This window comes from Capsicum annuum, chromosome 3 (genome assembly GCF_002878395.1).
Source record: "Capsicum annuum cultivar UCD-10X-F1 chromosome 3, UCD10Xv1.1, whole genome shotgun sequence".
Classification (NCBI taxonomy): Eukaryota; Viridiplantae; Streptophyta; class Magnoliopsida; order Solanales; family Solanaceae; genus Capsicum; species Capsicum annuum.
In genome coordinates this window covers 78771560-78791551 of record NC_061113.1, presented here as the reverse complement: position 1 = coordinate 78791551, position 19992 = coordinate 78771560, and the positions used below count along the sequence as shown (strand labels likewise).

General features: G+C 36.3%; 1 non-coding gene across 1 annotated transcript; it reads right to left on the bottom strand.

The window, feature by feature from the left end:
- Nucleotides 1-19658: 19658 nt before the first annotated feature.
- On the bottom strand, nt 19659-19770 carry LOC124897365. Its single transcript, XR_007054087.1, has one exon. It is a non-coding gene; the product is annotated as a small nucleolar RNA R71 (small nucleolar RNA).
- Between the last annotated feature and the right edge of the window lie 222 nt (nt 19771-19992).

The window sequence follows — 19992 nt, the reverse complement described above, 5'->3', positions numbered from 1 at the left end:
GTTTGACTATGATTAACTTTGATCAAGACGATTATTTAAATCCGTTTTAAATGTATTTGGGATGTTCCATACCTTGACAATTTTTTTAAAAAATAGAGTTGCCGCCTAGTTCTATTTAGAAATTAGTCTCTAAAAGAATTTTTTTCACTTAAAAATTAAAGAAAAGGTAAGGGTTCTGCTGATTTTCCCGAAGATGGTTTAAGCACTTAGGAAAATCTACAAATATGATTATTGATGAATTTAAAACAAATTTTCATAAAAGAATATATCATTTTGGTAATGGGCACCTAAGAGTGGCTTAAAACACATATTTAGCTCCTTGATTATTAACTTATTTCATGGATAAAGAAAATTATTACAAAACTTGCTTATATAACTCAAAAATTATTATTGGTTCAACTTCGGATGAATGCTCCTTTTAAAACTTGAAAAAAGACGAGTGAAAATTCTGAATTATTTATCCATATGACATACAAGATTAAAATTGTTAGGCCTCCTTTCCTTTTGCAACGTGATTTAAATTTTTAAAGAGAGATTTGACTTTCGATAATAATAATTGAAGTTGTAAAACATAAGGTTCACCTTGTGAAATCATTGAAACTAAAACAAACTTTATCAAAGGAGGCCTTTCGTTTTTTTAAAAAATCTTAACTAGATTTAACCTATTATTTGACAATGCAAAATTTAACAAAATATAATTTGGCAACTCTTGAATTTAAAGAAATTCATACTTAATAAATGATCGTTTTTGACTTAAATAATTTTCAAATTAGTAAATATACTTAAAAGTAATATGTAATTAACGGGTTCAAGTCTTGAAAACAGCCTCTGGCACAAATACAAAGTAAGATTGCATACAATAGATCCTTGTGGTCGGATATTTCTCTGGACCTGGTGCATTGGCTGATTTTTTATTTTATTTTCAAGATAGAATTAGCATTTAAACATTATATATAATATGTACATAGTATACATTAAGATATTTTGCCAAATGAAATGACAAAATAACTCCAAAAATTGTTTAGAATTTTTTTTTCTCTGTAAACAAGCATTTCAAATTCAGGTAGTTCCTCGTGTTTGTGAAGAAGGATTACACTTGAGCAAATTTAAAATACTATTTTATAACTTAGACTTCATAGTTTGATTTTGGGAGATTGAGTGTTCTGTTTTGGACAATTTCAAAAGGATTTTGCTATCCTCTCACCTTGAGATTCTAACCCTCTAGTTATCAATTTTGTACCATTTCATCATTTAATTAGTGATTTAATTTGTTTTTGAGATTGAGGGTTTCGGAGTTTTTGTCCTAGGCTTGAAAATTATAAAATTCGTAGGTCGGGGATCAATTAATGATCCCTTTTAGCTGATTTTTGATGCATAAGATTGTTACCTAATTAGTAAATCAATCCTGAAATAAAATTTTAGATTTGACTTTGGAGGCTCGGGGTTGACTCTTTTAATCAATTTTTAAATTAAACTTTTAAATGACAATATGGATGTCTATGGACTAGTATATAGAGGCGTATCTATAGATGTTTGAAACACAAATATGTCCCTAAAGATGATGCATTAAGAGAATCTTATAGATGTTCGATGTACCTTTATTCTTCGATCCTTGGCAGTAGTATTAGCCTATGGCTCATTATGCTAAGGAAAGATGGATTGGGTTAGTGCTAGATGGATTGCTATTTTCCCTTTAGCTAATCATTTTCTTAGATTTTACCTATTATCTATCTACTGGTGCCATAATATAGGTAGAAGTCTTATATTTTCTATTTTGATTGATTTATGACATCAGTGCAAGAAACATAGTAGATAAGTTGAATAGCTTTTATATGACCACTTGATTAGCTTAACAATTATTATTTATGATTCTAAATTATAACACCTCGGGTCTCGGGGCATGTTTATGTCATCCTTATGCATGATAGATCTTAGAAATCAATGAATTTTAGATCGATTAGAAAGCAATCAGAATGAGTTGCTTGACTTAGATGAATATTCTGGGCAAGTTTTAGGCCAAGATGCCGCTCTAAAAACACGTTGACAGGCCAACATGACATATATGCACCAAACTTTAAAAATTTAAAAATGGAACCTCCCAACGTTATAGGGTCTATGGTGCACCACCGTGCCAATACTATGAACAGTTCAATGCATTGGAGGATGTCCTACTGGGAAATTTTTCCCACTTCATTTCATTAAGGATGTTTCTATCCTGCTTTTTTATATACACCCATCATACGACTTAAGGCCTCTTCTACTCGAATATCACTTGGTAAAATCATCGCACAAGCTCCCCTTATGTCATGATTTGAGCCTAGGCCCTAAACGTAACAGACATCCAACATCATTACTAGCTTGAGAAACCATTTAGCTAACATCACGAGCATCCATCCATAAGCATGAAAGAAATATTTTTAATAGTAAGTAATAGACTGAAGAAAAATTCATTTGTTTTATAAACTGATAAAGTCTTAAACCATAATTATAGGAATTTCAAAACATAAGGTAAAATTGAGCATAGTTGAATTTGACGTTTACTACTGTCTATGAAACCTCTAAACACATGAATCAATATCATTAGGGACAAGATACTGACATACCTCAAAACTTAGAAATAGTACAATAGATATAAATAATGTCTTTGAGAGCATTGGAGGGCTCACCAACAATTGGTATGAATGGACCTAGTACTACACAAAATCATGAATGTAAACCTGAATCATGAAATAATACAACATCCAAGACGTTCAATACATGGAATGCATTGGCATGCCAAACCACATAAGGAAAATAGAAAATCACAAAAGTACAGATGTAATAGGTAAAATCTAAGAAAATGATTAGCTAAAGGGAAAATAGCAAAATCAAAAGTAATAAAAGGCAACATAAAGTGAGTTAATCTTTTTTGTTATTTGTTAAAGCAAGTAGTGAACTGACATAAATGAAATACCCCAGACTTTGGCCTTTGCAATTCCCTGAGTTTAGGCTCTCTGCCCTTCTTACAACTCACCTCACGAGTCGTATGGTGTGGTTACAAGTCTAGGGACCCTAGTCGTAACTAAACTAGTATGTTATTGGACAAGTTTTTTCCTGATTATGAGAGAATCCTCATGAGTCGTATGATCATGTAATAAGGGGTAAGGGTCCAATTGTATATTGTCCAGTGTCCAAGCCCTTAGTTATTTATGTTAGTCAAGACTAGACTATACGAGTCGTATGGTCTAGTACAAGTGGGGATAGGGAGTCGTAAGTTGGATAGTGTGAGGTGTCTAATTTTTTGTCTTGGTGATGACTAAATGGTAAGATTCATATATTGTGTTGACGACTCAATGGCTTGACTTGTAGCCACCTGCGGACTTTTTATAGCTTTTAAGCTAAGGATATTCTGGAAATTTCCCACCCTAAGCCCTTAAGACCCCACATTTTATAACACCTTTTGGACATCCATTATATACTTTTACAAGATCAAACACTCTCTAAACTCTCTCTAAAACTTCTCAAGAAAGATTGGACTAGGGTTTTTTCGAAGTTGTCATCTAAGGGCTTAAAGATCAAATTCTCTTGGTGAATGTTCGTAACTCAGACATGTAACTCTTTCCTTATTGTTAGTTTACTAAAACCATATGTTTTAAACATTGTTCATGAGTCATTAATGGTGGTTTTGAAAACCATGGTTGAGGGTTTGAATGCATAATGTTGAGTATTATTTTCTCATGATTTAAATTATGGTTATACATGATTTGATAATGGTTTTGCACATGTGGGTGCATGGGAATTATGGTTTAACAAACGGGTTATGTTTAATCCTAAATTTATTGTTTTTGTCATTGATAATGGTATGCCCTCAACTTGTTTATGAAAATATCAATGAGAATAATGTTATCACATGTTGAATTGTGTTTTGAATTAATGCATTGGCCTACAAATGTTAATGATTGGTAAATAGTTTATGAAGGCATTGGCCTACTGTCGAGGGCATATCCCAAAACTTTATTGATTTTGGTTTTGTAGAGGCTTTATTGGATTACTATAGACTTGGGTGGTTTGGTTGGTTGTTTGGTAATAGGCGGTTGTCCGATTGTCGGTGGTTGTTATAGACTTATCATGAATTATTCTTAGTTTTATTCTACGCTATCTTGTTATATGTTTAAAATTTATCTGACACTTATGGTTGTTGTTCTGGTTAGGCTAGATGAAGGGGTGATCTTCGGTCCACGTGGGACTTGGATATCCATCATGGCCAGGACCTAGTTTGGGTCATAATAAAGTTTGTATAAGAGACTAGGTTTATAGTCAATTTGGTATCCACAAAGCCATCTCAAGTAGAGTCTCTTTTATGGGTATGTAGTGCGCCACACTTATAAGAGAGAAGCTATAAGATATTTAGGAATATTTCCCTTTCTTGTAGTCTTAATTTCAGGATATAAAGTCTAAGGTCTTGGATCCTTTTGATTTCCTTTTTTTCGTCTTTCAGATTATGTATCAGAGAAGATCTGATATCCGTAGAACTTCTTCTGTCCCATCTGAGGACAATGTGGATGGAGCTCGTCCAACTTCTAGAGTCTAGACCTAATTGAGGGTCGCTGTATCTAACTATCCTCGTGGAGTCCCACCTATCGTTACTGATCTTACTCTTGAGGGTGACACTCATACTCAGTCGCCTCAAGAGAAAGTTAGTAACGCAGAGTTCTATTGCTTCATTAATCTATTGACTCAGTTGGTAAAGTCTCAGTCATAATAATAGGATTCTGTTGGTGCTACTATGGGTTCATTTGAGGCCACTAGAATTGTCCAATTTATGAGGTTGTATCCTCTATCATTTACTGGTACAACATTTGAGAAGGATCCCCAAAGTTCCATTGATAACATGAAGAAGATCTTTCAGGTTATGCATGCTCCATAGGTTGAAGATATAGAGTTTGCTGCCTGCCAACTAAAAGATGTGGTGTACCAGTGGTACAAAAAGTGGGAATAGTCGAGAGGTGAAGAAGTTGGTTATGCCTTGTTGGATGATTTCTGTAGCACATTTCTAGATCGCTTCTTTCCTCAGAAGTTAAGGGAGGCAAAAGTAGAGGAATTTGTTAACTTGAAGCAAGGAAGAATGACATATAAGGAGTATGCCTTGAAATTTCATTAGTTATCTCAGTACGCTCTAGAGCTGGTATCTAGCATGAGGGCCTGGATGAGAAAGTTCGCTTTCAAATTATCCCGTGAGTTAATTCTTGGGAGTAAGGCTGCCTTGTTAAACAAGTATATGGGCATCTTCAGATTGGTCGTGTATATGCAATAGGTCGAATATGAGAAAAGGAAGCAAGCTGAGATTGGTGAGAGAAAGATTAAGAAATTTCAATTTTTAGATTAGGGTAAAGGCTAACAATAGAGTGAAAAATGGCCTAAGAAGAAGAGCTAGGAGAGTCTTAACTCCTACTGAACAACTAGTGCTCCTTACCCAAAGCTGTCTTATGATCGATATTCTTAAGGTGGTAATGCTTCTAGGGAATAGGGTGCCTAATCTTAGGCCAGTGGGGTCCAGTCAACACCATTCTACCCTCTTTACATATTTTATGGTCAGTACCACTATGGTTAGTGCGAGAAGGGGAGGAGCTGATGTCTTATGTATTGTCAGATTGAACATATACAACGGAATTATCCCTCTAGATTTGCTTTTGGGTAAACAAGGTTCCTATTGCTTCTTTATCAGCTTCTGTACTAAATGGTGCCATTTCTAGCTCCGACACTGGTCAAAATCATCTTTATGCTCTTACTTACTTTTTAGGAGTTTGAGGCATCTCCGGATGTCGTTACTGGTATATTGAAACTCTTTTTCCATGATATGTACTGTTTACTTAATTTGGGGTCTACTCTCTCTCATGTGATCCTATTTGTGGCTGTGCATTTTAGTTTGGATCCTGAGTATTTATCAGACCCTTTTTTCATTTCTACCTTGATAGGATACTTTATGGTTGTCAGAAGAGTCTATAGGGTCTGTGTGGTATCTGCCCCTATAGAGTTAATAGAGTTAGACATGGTTGACTTTGATGTCATTTTTGGAATGGACTGGTTGAACTCATGCTATGCTTTTTTAGATTTTTGGACCCATAAGGTCATGTATAAATTCCCTAATGATCTAATTTTTGAATGTGAGGGAAGTTCCCTAGTGCCTAAGGGAAGGTTCATATCATATCTTAGAGCCTAACAGTTAATTTCCAAAGATTGTCTCTATCATTTGGTTCGGGTTAAAGAATCTAGCTTGGAGGGTCCTTCTTTATATTCTGTTCTAGTGGTAAATGAGTTTCCTAAAGTCTTCCCTACTGATCTACCTGTTGCCCCTCCCAATATGGAGATTGATTTTGGTATTGATCTTGTTCCGTACACTTATACTATTTCTATTCCACCATATAGAATGGCTTCACCTAAGTTGAAAAAACTCAAGAAGCAATTGAAAGACCTCCTAGACAAGGGTTTTATCTATCAAAGTGTGTCCCTGTGGGGTGTACCTGTCTTGTTTGTATGTAAGAAGGATGGTTCCCTTTGTATGTGCATTGATTACAGACAGTTAAACAAGGTAATGATAAAGAATAAGTATCCACTTATGAGAATTGATGATCTCTTTGATCAGCTCCAGGGAGGTGGATATCCCTAAGATAGATTTTCGTACCCGGTATGGGTATTTTGATTTCTTGGTGATGTCGTTTGTCTTAACCAATGCTCCTGCAATATTTATGGACTCGGTGAATAGGGTCTTCCGCCAGTTTTTAGATTTATTCATGATTGTCTTCATCGATGATATATTTATATACTCTAAGAGTAAGGTGGATCATGCCGATCACCTCTGCCTTATTTTACAGACCTTGAAAGATCAATAGTTGTATGCAAAGTTCTCTAAATGTGAGTTCTGGTTGAATGCAGTAATTTATATGGGTTATGTTGTGTCTAGTAAGGGGATCATGATGGATCCTCAGAAGGTTGCTGTGGTTAAGAAGTAGCCTAGACCCAAGACTCCAATCGATATTTGGAGCTTCTTAGGTTTAGCCGATTATTATTGGAGGTTCGTGGAAAGTTTTTATTCCATTGCTACTCCATTAACAAAGGGACTCAAAAGAAGGTGGAGTTCTTGTGGTCTAATGCTTGCGAGGGTAGTTTTGAGAAGCTAAAAGATAAATTGACTTCATCTTTGGTCTTGACTCTACCTGAGGGTACTGAAGGTTTTATCATTTATTGTGATGCATCCTGGGTTAGTTTGGGTTGTGTGTTAATGTAGCATGGCAAGGTGGTTGCTTATGCCTCTAGACGTTCATGAGAAGAATTATGTAACTCATAATTTAGAGCTTTTAGCTATGATGTTCAAATTGAAAATCTAGAGTCACTATCTGTGTGGGGTGCATATTGATATCTTTTCTGACCATAAGAGTCTGTAGTACATGTTTACTCAGAAAGAGCTTAATCTTAAGAAAAAAAAGTGGCTTGAGTCACTGAAGAACTATGATATGAGTCTCCACTACCATCAAGGTAAAGGTAACGTGGTTGCTGATGCTCTTAGCAGGTTGTCAATAGGTAGTTTATCTCATGTGGATAAGGATAAATGGGAATTGGTGAAGGATATTCACCATTTGGCTAGCCTTGGAGTTCGTCTCTTGGACTCTGAGGATGGTGGTATGTTTGTGCAACATGTATTGCAATCATCTGTTGGTTTTGAAATAAAAGAGAAATATGTATTAGACCCCCTCTTAATGAAAATCAAGGATGATGTGGGTAAGCAGAAGGTGATGGCATTCGAGATCGACTATGATAGTATCTTGAGGTACCATGAGAGGTTGTGTATTCCCGACATGGATGGATTGCAGGGAAGAATCTTGGATAAGGCCCATGAATTATAGTATATGGTTAATCCCAGTTCAACAAAGATGTATCATGATCTCAAGGATATGTATTAGTTGAATAATATAAAGTGGGTTGTCAAAAACTTTATGGTAAGTGTATAGTATGCCAGCAAGTGAAGGTAGAGCACATAAGGCCTGATGGTGTACTCCAAGAAATTTAATTGCTGGTGTGGAAGTGGAAGATAATTAATAAATATTTCATTACTGGCCTTCCACGGTCACAGAATTAGTGTGACTCCATTTGGGTCATCATGGATAGGATGACTAAGTTTGCTCACTTCTTGCTAGCGAGGACTATGCAAAGTTGTTCCTTTAGGAGGTCGTAAATTTGCATGGTGTTCAGTTCTCATTGTAATTCTGGCACTCTTTTCAGCGTGGCTTGGGAACTAAAGCAAGCCTTAGAGGTGGATAGGCAAGCAAAAAGAACCATTCAAACTTTGTAAGATATGTTGTGAGCTTGCGTATTTGATTTTGGTAGTAGTTGGTACAACCACTTTTCTCTCATTGAATTTGCCTATAATAATAGTCACAATTCTAGCATTGGTATGACCCTGTTTGAGGCATTGTATGGTAAGAGGTGTCGATCTCCATTGCGTGGTTTGAGGTTGGTGAAGTGGAGATATTTGGGCCATATTTGGTTTACCAAGCTATCGAGAAGGTGAAGGTGATTCGAGATAGGCTAAAGACCACCCAAAGCCGCCAAAAGTTCTATGCGGAAGTAAAATAAAGGGACTTAGGGTTTAAGGTTAGAGATTAGGTGTTCTTGAAGGTGTCTCCCATGGAGGAAGTAATACGGTTTGGAAAGAAGGGGAAGCTCAGTCCCCAGTATGTTGGCCCGTATATGTTTTTTAGAAGGGTTGGTAGTGTTGCATATGAATTGGATTTGCCCTCTAGTATGAGTTCCATTCATTCGGTATTCCATGTGTACATGCTATAAAAATGCATGGGTTATCCTTTATTGGTTGTTCCCTTGGAGAACATTGGTAGTTTAGATTCTTTATCCTATGAGGAGGTCCTGGTAAGGATATTAGATTGGTACGTTTGTCAGTTGCGGATGAAAGATGTGGCTTCGATAAAGGTCCTGTGACAGAACCAAAAGTTCAAGGAAGCTACTTGGGAAGCCGAGAAGGATATGAAGTCCAAGTATCAGTTCCTATTTCCCGTTACATAAATTTGTGCTTGAGGTATATGTGTATTCTTAATATCTTTGTTTTCTGACTTGGTTAAAAGAAAAATTGGTTTCCTTGGCATCTTTTTTTTTCCTAACTTAGTTAAAGGTAAGAGTAGCAATTTTTGGGGTTTTAATCATGCTAGTTAATGCCTTATCCCATTATTCGAGGATGAATGATCTTAAGGGGGGAGACTGAAACACCATGGACTTTGGCCTTTAAGAATTCCCTAAGCTCTAGTCTTTCTTCCCTTCTTACCACTCACCCCACGAGTTATATGGTGTGGTTATGGGTCAAGGGACCCAAATCATAACTGAAATAGTGTGTTATTGGCCAAGTTCTGTCTTGGTTATAAGAGACTCCTTATGAGTTGTATGATCATATAACGAGTGGTAAGGGTCCAGTCGTATGTTGTCCAGCGTCTAAGCCCTTGGTGATCTGTGTTGGTCATGACTAGACTATATGAGTTGTATGGTTTAGTGGGGAGTGGGTCTAGGGAGTCGTATATTGGACAGTGTGTGGTGTCCTATTTTCTATCTTGTAGGCGACTCAATGGTAAGTGTTGTATGTTGTGTTGATGACTTAATGGCTTGACTCATAGCCACCTAGGACTTTTTACAGGTTTTAAGCTGAGGGTATTTTGGACATTTCCCATCCCAAGCCCTTAAGACCCCACATTTTATAACACCTTTTGGTTATTCATTACACACTTTTACAAGACTAATACTCTCTAAATTCTCTCTAAAACTTCTCAAGAAAGATTGGGATAAGGTTTCTTCAAAGTGGTCATCTAAGGGCTTAAAGATTAAATTCTCTCCATGAATCTTCGTAACTCAGGCATGTGACTCTTCCCTCATTGTTAGTTTACTAAAAACATATGTTTTAAGCATTGATCATGAGTCATTAATAGTGGTTTTGAAAACCATGTTTGAGGGTTTGAATGCATAATGTTGAGCATTGTTTTCTCATGGTGTAAATTTTATTATACATGTTTTGAAAATGGTTTTTCACATGTGGGTGCATGAGAATTGTGGTTTAACAAATAGATAATGTTTAACCTTAAACTTATGGTTTTTGTCTTTGATAATGATATGCTCTCAATTTGTTTGTGAAACTGTCAATGATAATGATCTTGTCACATGTTGAATATTGTTTTGAATTAAGTCATTGGCCTACAAATATTAATGATTGTAAATGGTTTATGAAGGCCTTGTTGGTCATAAGTGATTTGAATTACTAAATAGGTTCGAGTCCTTAAATATTAAATTGAATTGATGTCTTTGTTTAGACAATGGGTTAGAGTCTCAAGTTGAATAATAATGGTTATGGCATGTTTTATGCTTGCAAGTGGGGTTGGTATGATGATACCAATGGGATGCCTTTGCTAAGTAATTGGATTAATAGTTGTATATGTAAAATGAATGTTTTAATTGGGCTTTAAAACGGGATGTATAGACGAGCCATAAAATTAGAGTTCGAAGGACTAACACTGGAAACCATGCTAGCTAGGTGTCTAGATGACTGGGAGGTTTGAATCCCCTGAATGAATATATGAATGGGAGGTTCGAGTCCCCTGAATAAATATATGAATGGAAGGTTCGAGTCCCCATATTATATATATTGGTGCTTAAGTCACCTTGATTATGCCGAGAGGTTCAAGTCCCTCATAAAGACATATATAGATATGGTTATTCTTTGGTTCGTGTGGCTACACATACTTGGACCCTTACAGCTAGGGAAGAGCTGGTCCCATATAGCTAGTAGATGCCTTGTTATATGACAGTTATGCTGCACAACCCAGGTTAAGGTTTTCGAAATTCATGCTAAACCTTGTTCCCTACCTCAACACAATATATATATGTATATATGTGATTGCATATGGTTATTTGATTTGGTTTTGAATAATGACATTAGTTTATTTCTTTATCTCTGAGTTACATTCTAGTGCTCCAACTACTAGCCGTCTTCGAATGCTGTATTCCCACGCAATGCAGTCACCAAAACTTCTTATACTTTTCCTGCACAGTGATCAGGTGCTCGAGTTATTTGGTGAGTTGACATTAAAGTAATGAGCTTCCATACTTCAGAAGGCTTCATTTCATAGTCCTTATTTTCTATGTCTTGACATTGTTTTGGCGACTGTCAGGGGCTTGTCCCGATACTTTATTGATTACTTGGGTTGTTTGATTGGTTATTTGGTGATGGACGGTTGTCCGATTGACGGTGGTTGGTATAGACTTATCATGAAATATTATTAGTTTTATTCTACGCTATCTTGTTGTATGTTCAGAATTCATTTGACAATTGTGGTTGTTGTGATGGTTAGGCCAGATGAAGAAGGTGATCTCCGATTGATACAAGTATGATCATGATCATGACACTTTTTGAATTATTTTGTAGACTAGTCACTAAAGGGCCCTTTTGTCATTTTATCTATTATTGTAATGTAGTATAAATAGAACATTATAGGGTTTATTTCTTTAGTTGCTTAATGATATTGACAGAACACTCCTATTAGATAAAAGAGTCCCAAAACCAAAACTAGGGCCATATACAAGTGTGGAATCACTTATGTGTTGCATTGCTTGATACATTGGTGCTTGGGAGGTGGACGCCTCTCTTGTGTCAATTGTAAGAGATAGGTGATTGTAGTGTGTAGTGTTAAGGGTCCAAGAGTGTCATATGTTCTTGGGTTCTTAAGATTATAACCCCATTTGTCTATCTTTCTATCTTTATTTTATTATAACTGTTGGTAGTATTTTTATTGTGTAACCTTGTAATTGTTCTATTGTTGAAATCTTATTATGTTGTTCATCTTCTTTGTTTTGTTACATTAGTTTGGGTTGGCTGTTGTGGTGTCAAATACACCATTTTATCTTGTATTCTTGTTGTTGGTTGTGAATCCGAGAATGGTCACCAAAGGGGTCCTCGGTTCTTCAAACTTGTGGGCTGTTTTGGTGTATGTTTCATTTGGTATCTCTTGTATCATTTGGTATCAAAGCAAGGTTTGATTTTGTTCCAACAAAATCAATCTTGGGATTGTTATCTTGAAAAAAAAGTGAAAAAGAAGAAAAAAGAAAAAAGTTACTATTTACATTTTTAGGGTTTTTCAATATTTGAGACTTGATTTATTTGTGTTTCTAGTGTTAGATCCTTGTTCCCTAACACTATTAGAGTCTAGAAATTGAAAATCCCAACAAAAAAGAAGTGTCAAAATCGAAAATCCCCCCAAAAATACTAAACCCGTTTTTGACCCTAGGTCAAATTTTGAGTTTTTGATTTTGTGTTTTTCTTGTATTTTTAGTGTAAGATTTGAGTTCTATGACACTATAGGAGTATAGGATTCTAATCTGAGCTAAATTGGAGGTGATTTGAACTATCCACCATTGTTGAACTTGAGTTTGAAGAAACTTGAAGGTGGGATCTCATTGTGGGAGGTTGTTTTAAACTAACGTGTGTTTTGTTTTGTAGGATTTGTGTTGTATAGTTGTGTGTGATGTTTTGGACTGATTAGGTGTCTTTTTGGACCGTAACTTGACGGGTTATTTTCGGTACAACCACAATGGAACCCGAGGCTTCAAATGCTCAAACAATGGACAATAATGCCATCAATTTCATTTTGGCTCTCCTTGAAACTATGTCCCGAGATGTGGCTAGGTTTAATATGGGTCTTGAGAAATTAGATATAGATGTGGCATCAATGATTGGGAGATTAGAACGTGTGGAAAGCCAAAGGAGTCGACCTTCCACCCCTCAAAACAATTCCCCAACTAATACTCCCGAGACCTTGCACCAAATGCTTTATCCAACGATTGCCACAAATCCAACCAATCTTTATTCCTGAACCTGAGAACAAGATAGCCCAATCCATCCTCCACTCCATCAAGTACATCAAGATGGGCTTGGAACCCAAATACCACCACCAAACCTGAACCCCTTCATCCAAACTCCACTTGACCAAGGACCTTACTATCCAAATCTAATCCCGCCACTACAAACCCCACTTAACCCAAATAGACCCATCCATGTTGAGGGCTATGGTAGGGGAGGAAAACATAATGGTTATGGGCCGTATGATAATGTTTACTTGAGGAAAGAAAGAATGAGGGGTAGACATGGAGAGTTATACCAAGAGGTGAGAGATGTACACCCAAATAGAGATGTAGGTCTCAATTTCATCAAAGTGAGCCTTCCCATTTTCAAAGGTGGGAGTGATCCCGAAGCTACCTTGCATGGGAGTCATCTTTTGACAAAATCTTCCAACTTAATGATCTCACCGAAGAAAATAAAAGTTTCTATGCTATAGCTCACTTTGAAGGGTATGCTAATACATGGTGGGAGTATGTTAAACGGTTTGGGAATGAGATAATTGGGGGACAACTTCCTCCTTGGTTTTGGTTGAAGAACCTTATGTGGTAAAGGTACTTTCCCGAGACTTATAGGCATGAGCTCCTTACAAAATTTTATAATTTAAAGCAAGGGAGCAAGAGTGTCATGGCTTACTACGATGAATTTCAACAATTGATGTTGAAACTTGACCACTAAGGCGAGCAAGTAAGTCATGACATTGTGCGCTTCAAGGTTGGGTTAAACAAGGACATCTCCACTCGCATGATGCTTCACAAATTCGACACCATAGATGGCATCTTCCATATGGCTTTAGAGGTTGAGAGGGAGATCAAAGAGAATTAATTCATGGCTTCCCAACCCGAGGCCACCAAGGTTGTCCAAAAACATCCTCCAAGGTATGAAGGTAAATTGAATTCTACTTCCAATCCCAAGGGGTTTCAATGCTTCAAGTGTCAAGGGTGGGGGCACAATGCTAGTGAGTGCCCAAACCGGAGGAATATAATCCTAAAAGAGGGTACATTTTACTATCTTGGAGAAGAGGTGTGCATTGAATTGGTTAAATATGATGGCAAACTGCAATATGGAGAGCAAGAAAAAGCCAAAGTGCAAAATTAAGAGTATGGAGAAGATGTGTAACCGGAAGAAGGAGATTGTGAAGTGCCTTTGTAAAAGAGGTGAGCCCATGAATTTGTGGTCAAATTCCTCTCAAGATGGAGAGGATGATACAAGTATGATCATGATCATGACACTTTTTGAATTATTTTGTAGACTAGTCACAAAAGGCCCTTTTGTCATTTTATCTATTATTGTAATGTAGTATAAATAGAACATTATAGGGTTTATTTCTTTAGTTGCTTAATGATATTGAGAGAACACTCCCTATTAGATAAAAGAGTCCCAAAACCAAAACTATGGCCATATACAAGTGTGGAATCACTTATGTGTTGCACGACTTGATACATTGGTACTTGGGTGGTGGATGCCTCTATTGTGTCAATTGGAAGAGATAGTTGATTGAAATGTGTAGTGCTAAGGGTCCAAGAGTGTCATATGTTCTTGGGTTCTTAAGCTTATACCTCCATTTGTCTATCTTTCTATCTTTATTTTATTGTAACCGTTGGTAGTGTTCTTGTTGTGTAACCTTGTAATCGTTCTATTGTTGAAATCTTATTGTGTTGTTTATCTTCTTCTTGTTGTTGCATTAGTTTGGGTTGGCTGTTTTGGTGTCAAATACACCATTATATCTTGTATTCTTGTTGTTGGTAGTGAATCTGAGAGTGGTTACCAAAGGGGTCCTCGGTTCTTCAAACTTGTGGACTATTTTGGAGTATGTTTCGTGTCTTCTTGGTCTCTCTTGTATCACCGATCCACGTAGGACTTGGGATACCCATCAAAGCCAGGCATTGGTTCGAGTCGTGATAGTATACTATCATGTAAGCATATGGACTCTGATCTCAATCCAATCATCTAACTTATCCTATATGTTAAAAACCTTGGGGGTTGCACCACACAGTGAGGGACCAATTCCCTCGAAGTCAATCATAGGCAAAACATAGTAAACTAACCAGGAAGTAAGAGATAGTACAGGAAGAGTAAGAACACAATATTTTAATGTAGAAAACCCTTTTCTCAAGGAAGAAAAAACCACAGCTAGCCCCTACAAAGCACCTCAAAATCCACTATAATCAAACTCTTGATTACAAGTTTCAAAGAACCTAACTCTAGGTTCCTTTCGCTTGTAATAACTCTACTACAATCTTATCTTGACAACTCTGCCTATGATACACCTTGATACCGATTAACTCTAACCAATATCCACCTTAGGTAACTCTACCTAAGCTCTTCATAAATAAAGAGAAAAGTTCATTACTCTTATAACATGAGTAATTTGTTTACAATTCAGAGTCACTCAAGACACTCTCTATTTAAGCACACATACATATCTAGGATCTTGATCAGTCTTGAATATGGAGTTTTTCCCGCCTTTCTTTCACTCTTTGGATTTGTAAAAGCCATTTGATGAAGAAATATCTTTTTTCTTTTATCGATGATTGATGATTTGGGTTGAAATATCATTGGACCAGGTGTCCTAATCAGTACGAGTATCACCTGCCAATTTGTTACTCAAGAGGACAAAACTGTACAGTCACGCATGCCAACTCTTTTGTAGCCATAAAAATCCAGGGACCTAGTCCCTTGTAGTCATCTGCTCATCATCAAAACCACATATAGCAATTTTTGTCCATTTTTGATGATGACAAACCAACTATAAATCCTTGAGACAATATATATTCATCACATTTAATCGGTGTGATTATCACTCTGAAGATGAATATTCCCCGTATCATCATGCTTCCACCATCATGCAACATAGGGACCTGGTCCCATGTCGCAATATCTTCTGAACTCATGTCCTTCCCTCATTCAGTCTCCATTACTTCAATATCTTTTTTCTCCTATATTGCACTAGTTTTCACGAGCCTTCTTCTTTTCATGGTGGTAGTCTTACTCTTTTTCATTGCATCTACTAGTAATTTCATCTCAGAACCTCTATTGGAGTAAGATCTAAACACTTTTACCTCAGAGTCCACTACTTTCTCATTACCTGTACTTTACCTTAGTTTCTTTACAAACCATCTTAGATCCATTTCAACCTCATTTTTCTCATCCTTATCACTTACTTTCTCATGTGCAAGAAAAAGCAAACTTCCAGCCACCTTGTTCTCATTATAGGAAAGGTCAACTCTTTTTATGGGTAGTTCTTAACCAAATAAATTAGAAAAGATAAGGTTTGAATATGAGGTAGTAGGAGAGCCTTATTCTTTCAAATTTTTAAAAGCATAAACCTTTTTTTATTTCTTCTGATAACTCAAGGATCTGAGAATTTTTAGGTACTTTTGAGCTTTCTGAAGTGTGAGAAATCTCAATTTGAGAGATTTTCTGTTCGATTGGTGACCCATAGCCTCGATTAGAATAATCGACCATGATTGGTTGAACACAACTTTCTAGGGTTAAGGAAAGTTCCATGGGAACTGACTTATTTAGGGGTTTCAAACCTTGTAAAGATGACTCGATTGGTGAAGTTGACTCAGTTTCTGTTTGGATACTAAACATGGTTCTTTTTATAATTTTTATTGAAGGATCAAAGAATTAGGACTATTTATCCTGATTTTTCTGAGTGTTGTCTACCTCATAACCTTTAGCTAGGTTTGAGAAGGTAGAATTATCAACCATTTGATTCTGAGGTTGAGAGAGATAGAATGGGACCAGTTGGGATCGAGGGAAAAGTTAATCTTGGATGATAAGTTAAAATTATTTAAGGAAGATGAGTGAAGATCTAATATGGTGGTTTAAAGATGTGTCAATTTATAAGAATATGTCATTTTTGAAATGATATGTCTGAACTTATGAAGTGTGACCTTTAATTTTGTAAAATAAAACTGACTTCTTTTGCAGAGGAGAAAAATACAAGGCCTATTTAGACAACATTTTATGATTATTATTAGAGCATCCTGTATAGGTACTAAACTGAGAGATGGGACCAGGTCACTCTCCTTTGGGTGAATTTTCAAATTTATTCTTGCCACATTTGTCTACTTTGAAAGCTGTTCCCTTAGGTATGTACCTGCAAAGGTATAATATTGAGTTAGACCAACATGCACCTATTTTACCAAAGATACCTACCTCCTTAACATAGCCAATTCTTTTTAGGAATGACACTGATTCACATGTAATTCATTTTGCTAAATCTTTTTCTTCTGAGATGGATTGAGAGAAAGAACACAATCAGACCTTTCATTATTGAGCTTTGAACCCCTTCAATTAATGATCTATTCCCAGTAGGAGGATAATGGTGTGATCAAATTCTTCTTAGCGCATCCAGGAAGTGATAGCTTCCTCTTCTCCCTTTTCAGATATTTTAATCCCTTAAGATATATATTCTCCTACTGAATGTATTCAGTTTTATTCTATTTAGCGTTTATCCAGTACTAGCATCTTTATTTCAAATATCTATCTCTTCTACAGTGAGTGCCTATGAGTTTATGCCCTTTGATTCTATCATCATAAGCAACCTTTTCTTTTGACTCAATAGATTGGAATTATCCTTAATATCCCATACCTCTATCATCATTAACAACTTTACTAGTAAAATTAGTAAGGATCTAGAAGAAGCAGTCCATCTAAGAGACTTGTTGAGCTCTTCTCCCAAATAGACCAGGTCCCTTTCTAACTCTCCATTCCTGTGAAGTGTTGACATAAGGTGTTTTTGTGAAACCTATAATTTCTCCTCAAGATCAATCTAAATACTTGAGGCTTCCTTTTTACCTTTACCTTCTACATCATTTACCTTCTTCAGTTAACTCATACAATTCAGATTTTCAGACTTTAATTTAGTGGCTATTTCTTCAGTTTAAAATATCTGAAGAGTTAAGGCAATCAATTCATGTTCTTGATCTTCTAATTTCTCCTTTAAAGCATTTTTCTCAGTAGAAAGTTCACATACTGAGTCAACTAAGACACTAACAAGCCTTTTTTGTAATCTTTCTAGTAATGTAATTATCTAGATTCTCCTTAATAACAGAAAAGTTACCTCCTTTTCTTTTGTATCTTATGTGTTTGCTATGAATGAAAACAAAGAATCATAGATAACTAGATTATATTCTACTTCTAGCATAGAAACATCTTCGGTCTTCTCATCTTCTCCTGAATCACTGGAAGAGTCTCCCCATGCTGCCAGAGCTTTATTTACAACATAATCAACTATTGCCTTCCTTCTTGAATTTTTAGGGACATGGTCCCTGTTCTTTACCTTGTCATCTCTAGTCTTGAGATACTCCTAATAATCAAATTTGTGCATTGTACAATCTTTGATAAAGTGCTTAGGAGTGTAACATTTGTGAGACACCTCAACATTGTTTCTTTTTTTACTGCTTCTTTCTTTTCTTTAGAATTAACCACTCTTCTTCATAGCTATAACAATCCTATTTGCCAAATAGGAAACATTAGTATCATCTTCACTTGAATCATGATTTGAAGCCTTCAGTACCAGAGATTTTCTATTTTAACTTTCTTCTTCTCTAGCTCTTGCTGTTTCTTGAGCTCATGAGTCTTTACGTTTCCAACCAATTCATTCATAGTGAGGGTCTTTAGGTTCTTTGCTTTTGTTATGGCATCTGCTTTGCTTTCCCAGGACTTAGGAAGAACCCCAAGAATCTTTCTCACTTGCTTGTATACTGGAATCACTTCTCCCAAGCAATGAAGCTCACTAGTGCTAGATTGAGGTTTTGGGTGATTACGAATTTCACACTTGTTAGGTGCTTGAAAGAGCCAATGGGTGAAATCGTTGTGGTTTTATCAAAAGATTAACCAAAATGACATTTGACCTAGCTTATCCTTTAGTTAACAACTAAATTTTATGCTAAACCATCATTAACCCACATACTTTTACCTTTAGGTAGACATAATCCCAAGATTTCCCCAAACATTGTTGCTTGAAACAAAAGTGTCATCTCTTGATCATTTGCTAAATATTTCACAACAAGTTTCCAAACAAATCCCCCATTTTATTTTACATGTCATTTTGTTAGTATTTCGGGTAACCTTGTAGTAATTTGAACACCCATAGGGTTTGAAGTCTATAATTCGCTCCTTGATATTCGACCGTAATCCAAATTGGGTTACATTACAACTATCGCCTCACCCCTCAATTATGGGAGTGATTTGAGCTTTATCAAAATGGCGCCTTTGCCGGGGAGTGAAACGTAGATTTCACTTATATGGTGTCATTCTTACTTAGGAATACCCAAAGTGGTGTAATTTACTTTATTTGTTGTTTTTGAATCTTTTATAGGTGATAAAAATGGAGTAATGAGAGATAACAAAAGAAACATGGGCCCCCTCAATACCCCTCTTGATGCTAAAGGCAAATTAAATGAAGTGGGACAAACAAGTGCAATTCGCATCCCACAACCAATGGGAATGAAGTATTTTATGTGACTAGCGTTATGCTTCACATGTTGAAAATAAAAGTGTTGTATGGGGGTCAAGAATATGAGGACCAAAATATCCATTTGAAGAACTTTGTGTGCCATTTAACATAGCTTATATTACATAAGAATCCATCTGGCTTCGATTTTTACCGTTCTCACTAATAGGTGAGGTGGTTTTATGGCTTCATTCACTTATACCAGGCTTAATTACTCATGGGAAGATCTTACCATGGTGTTTCCTGATAGATACTTCCCACCATAAAAAAATCTTCAAAAGCGGGATGAGATTTTGAACTTTCCACAAATGAATGGAGAACCGTTGTTTGAAGATTGGGCGAGGTTTAATGGAAAGCTAGCCCAATGCCCAAATCATGAGGTCGCGAAAAATATTCTTATTGAGATTTTCTATGGGGATCTTGGTCCATTAAACAAAATTGTGGTGGATAATGCAGCGGGTGGCTCTATAGTGAGATTGCATCATCTTGTGGCCATTCGATTGATATGAGAAGTATCAAAACAAAATAGGGGTTGGCATACCTGAGATACCAAAGCTTCTAAAACTTCTTCTACGACCTTCATGGTGGGTAATGAACAAATAAA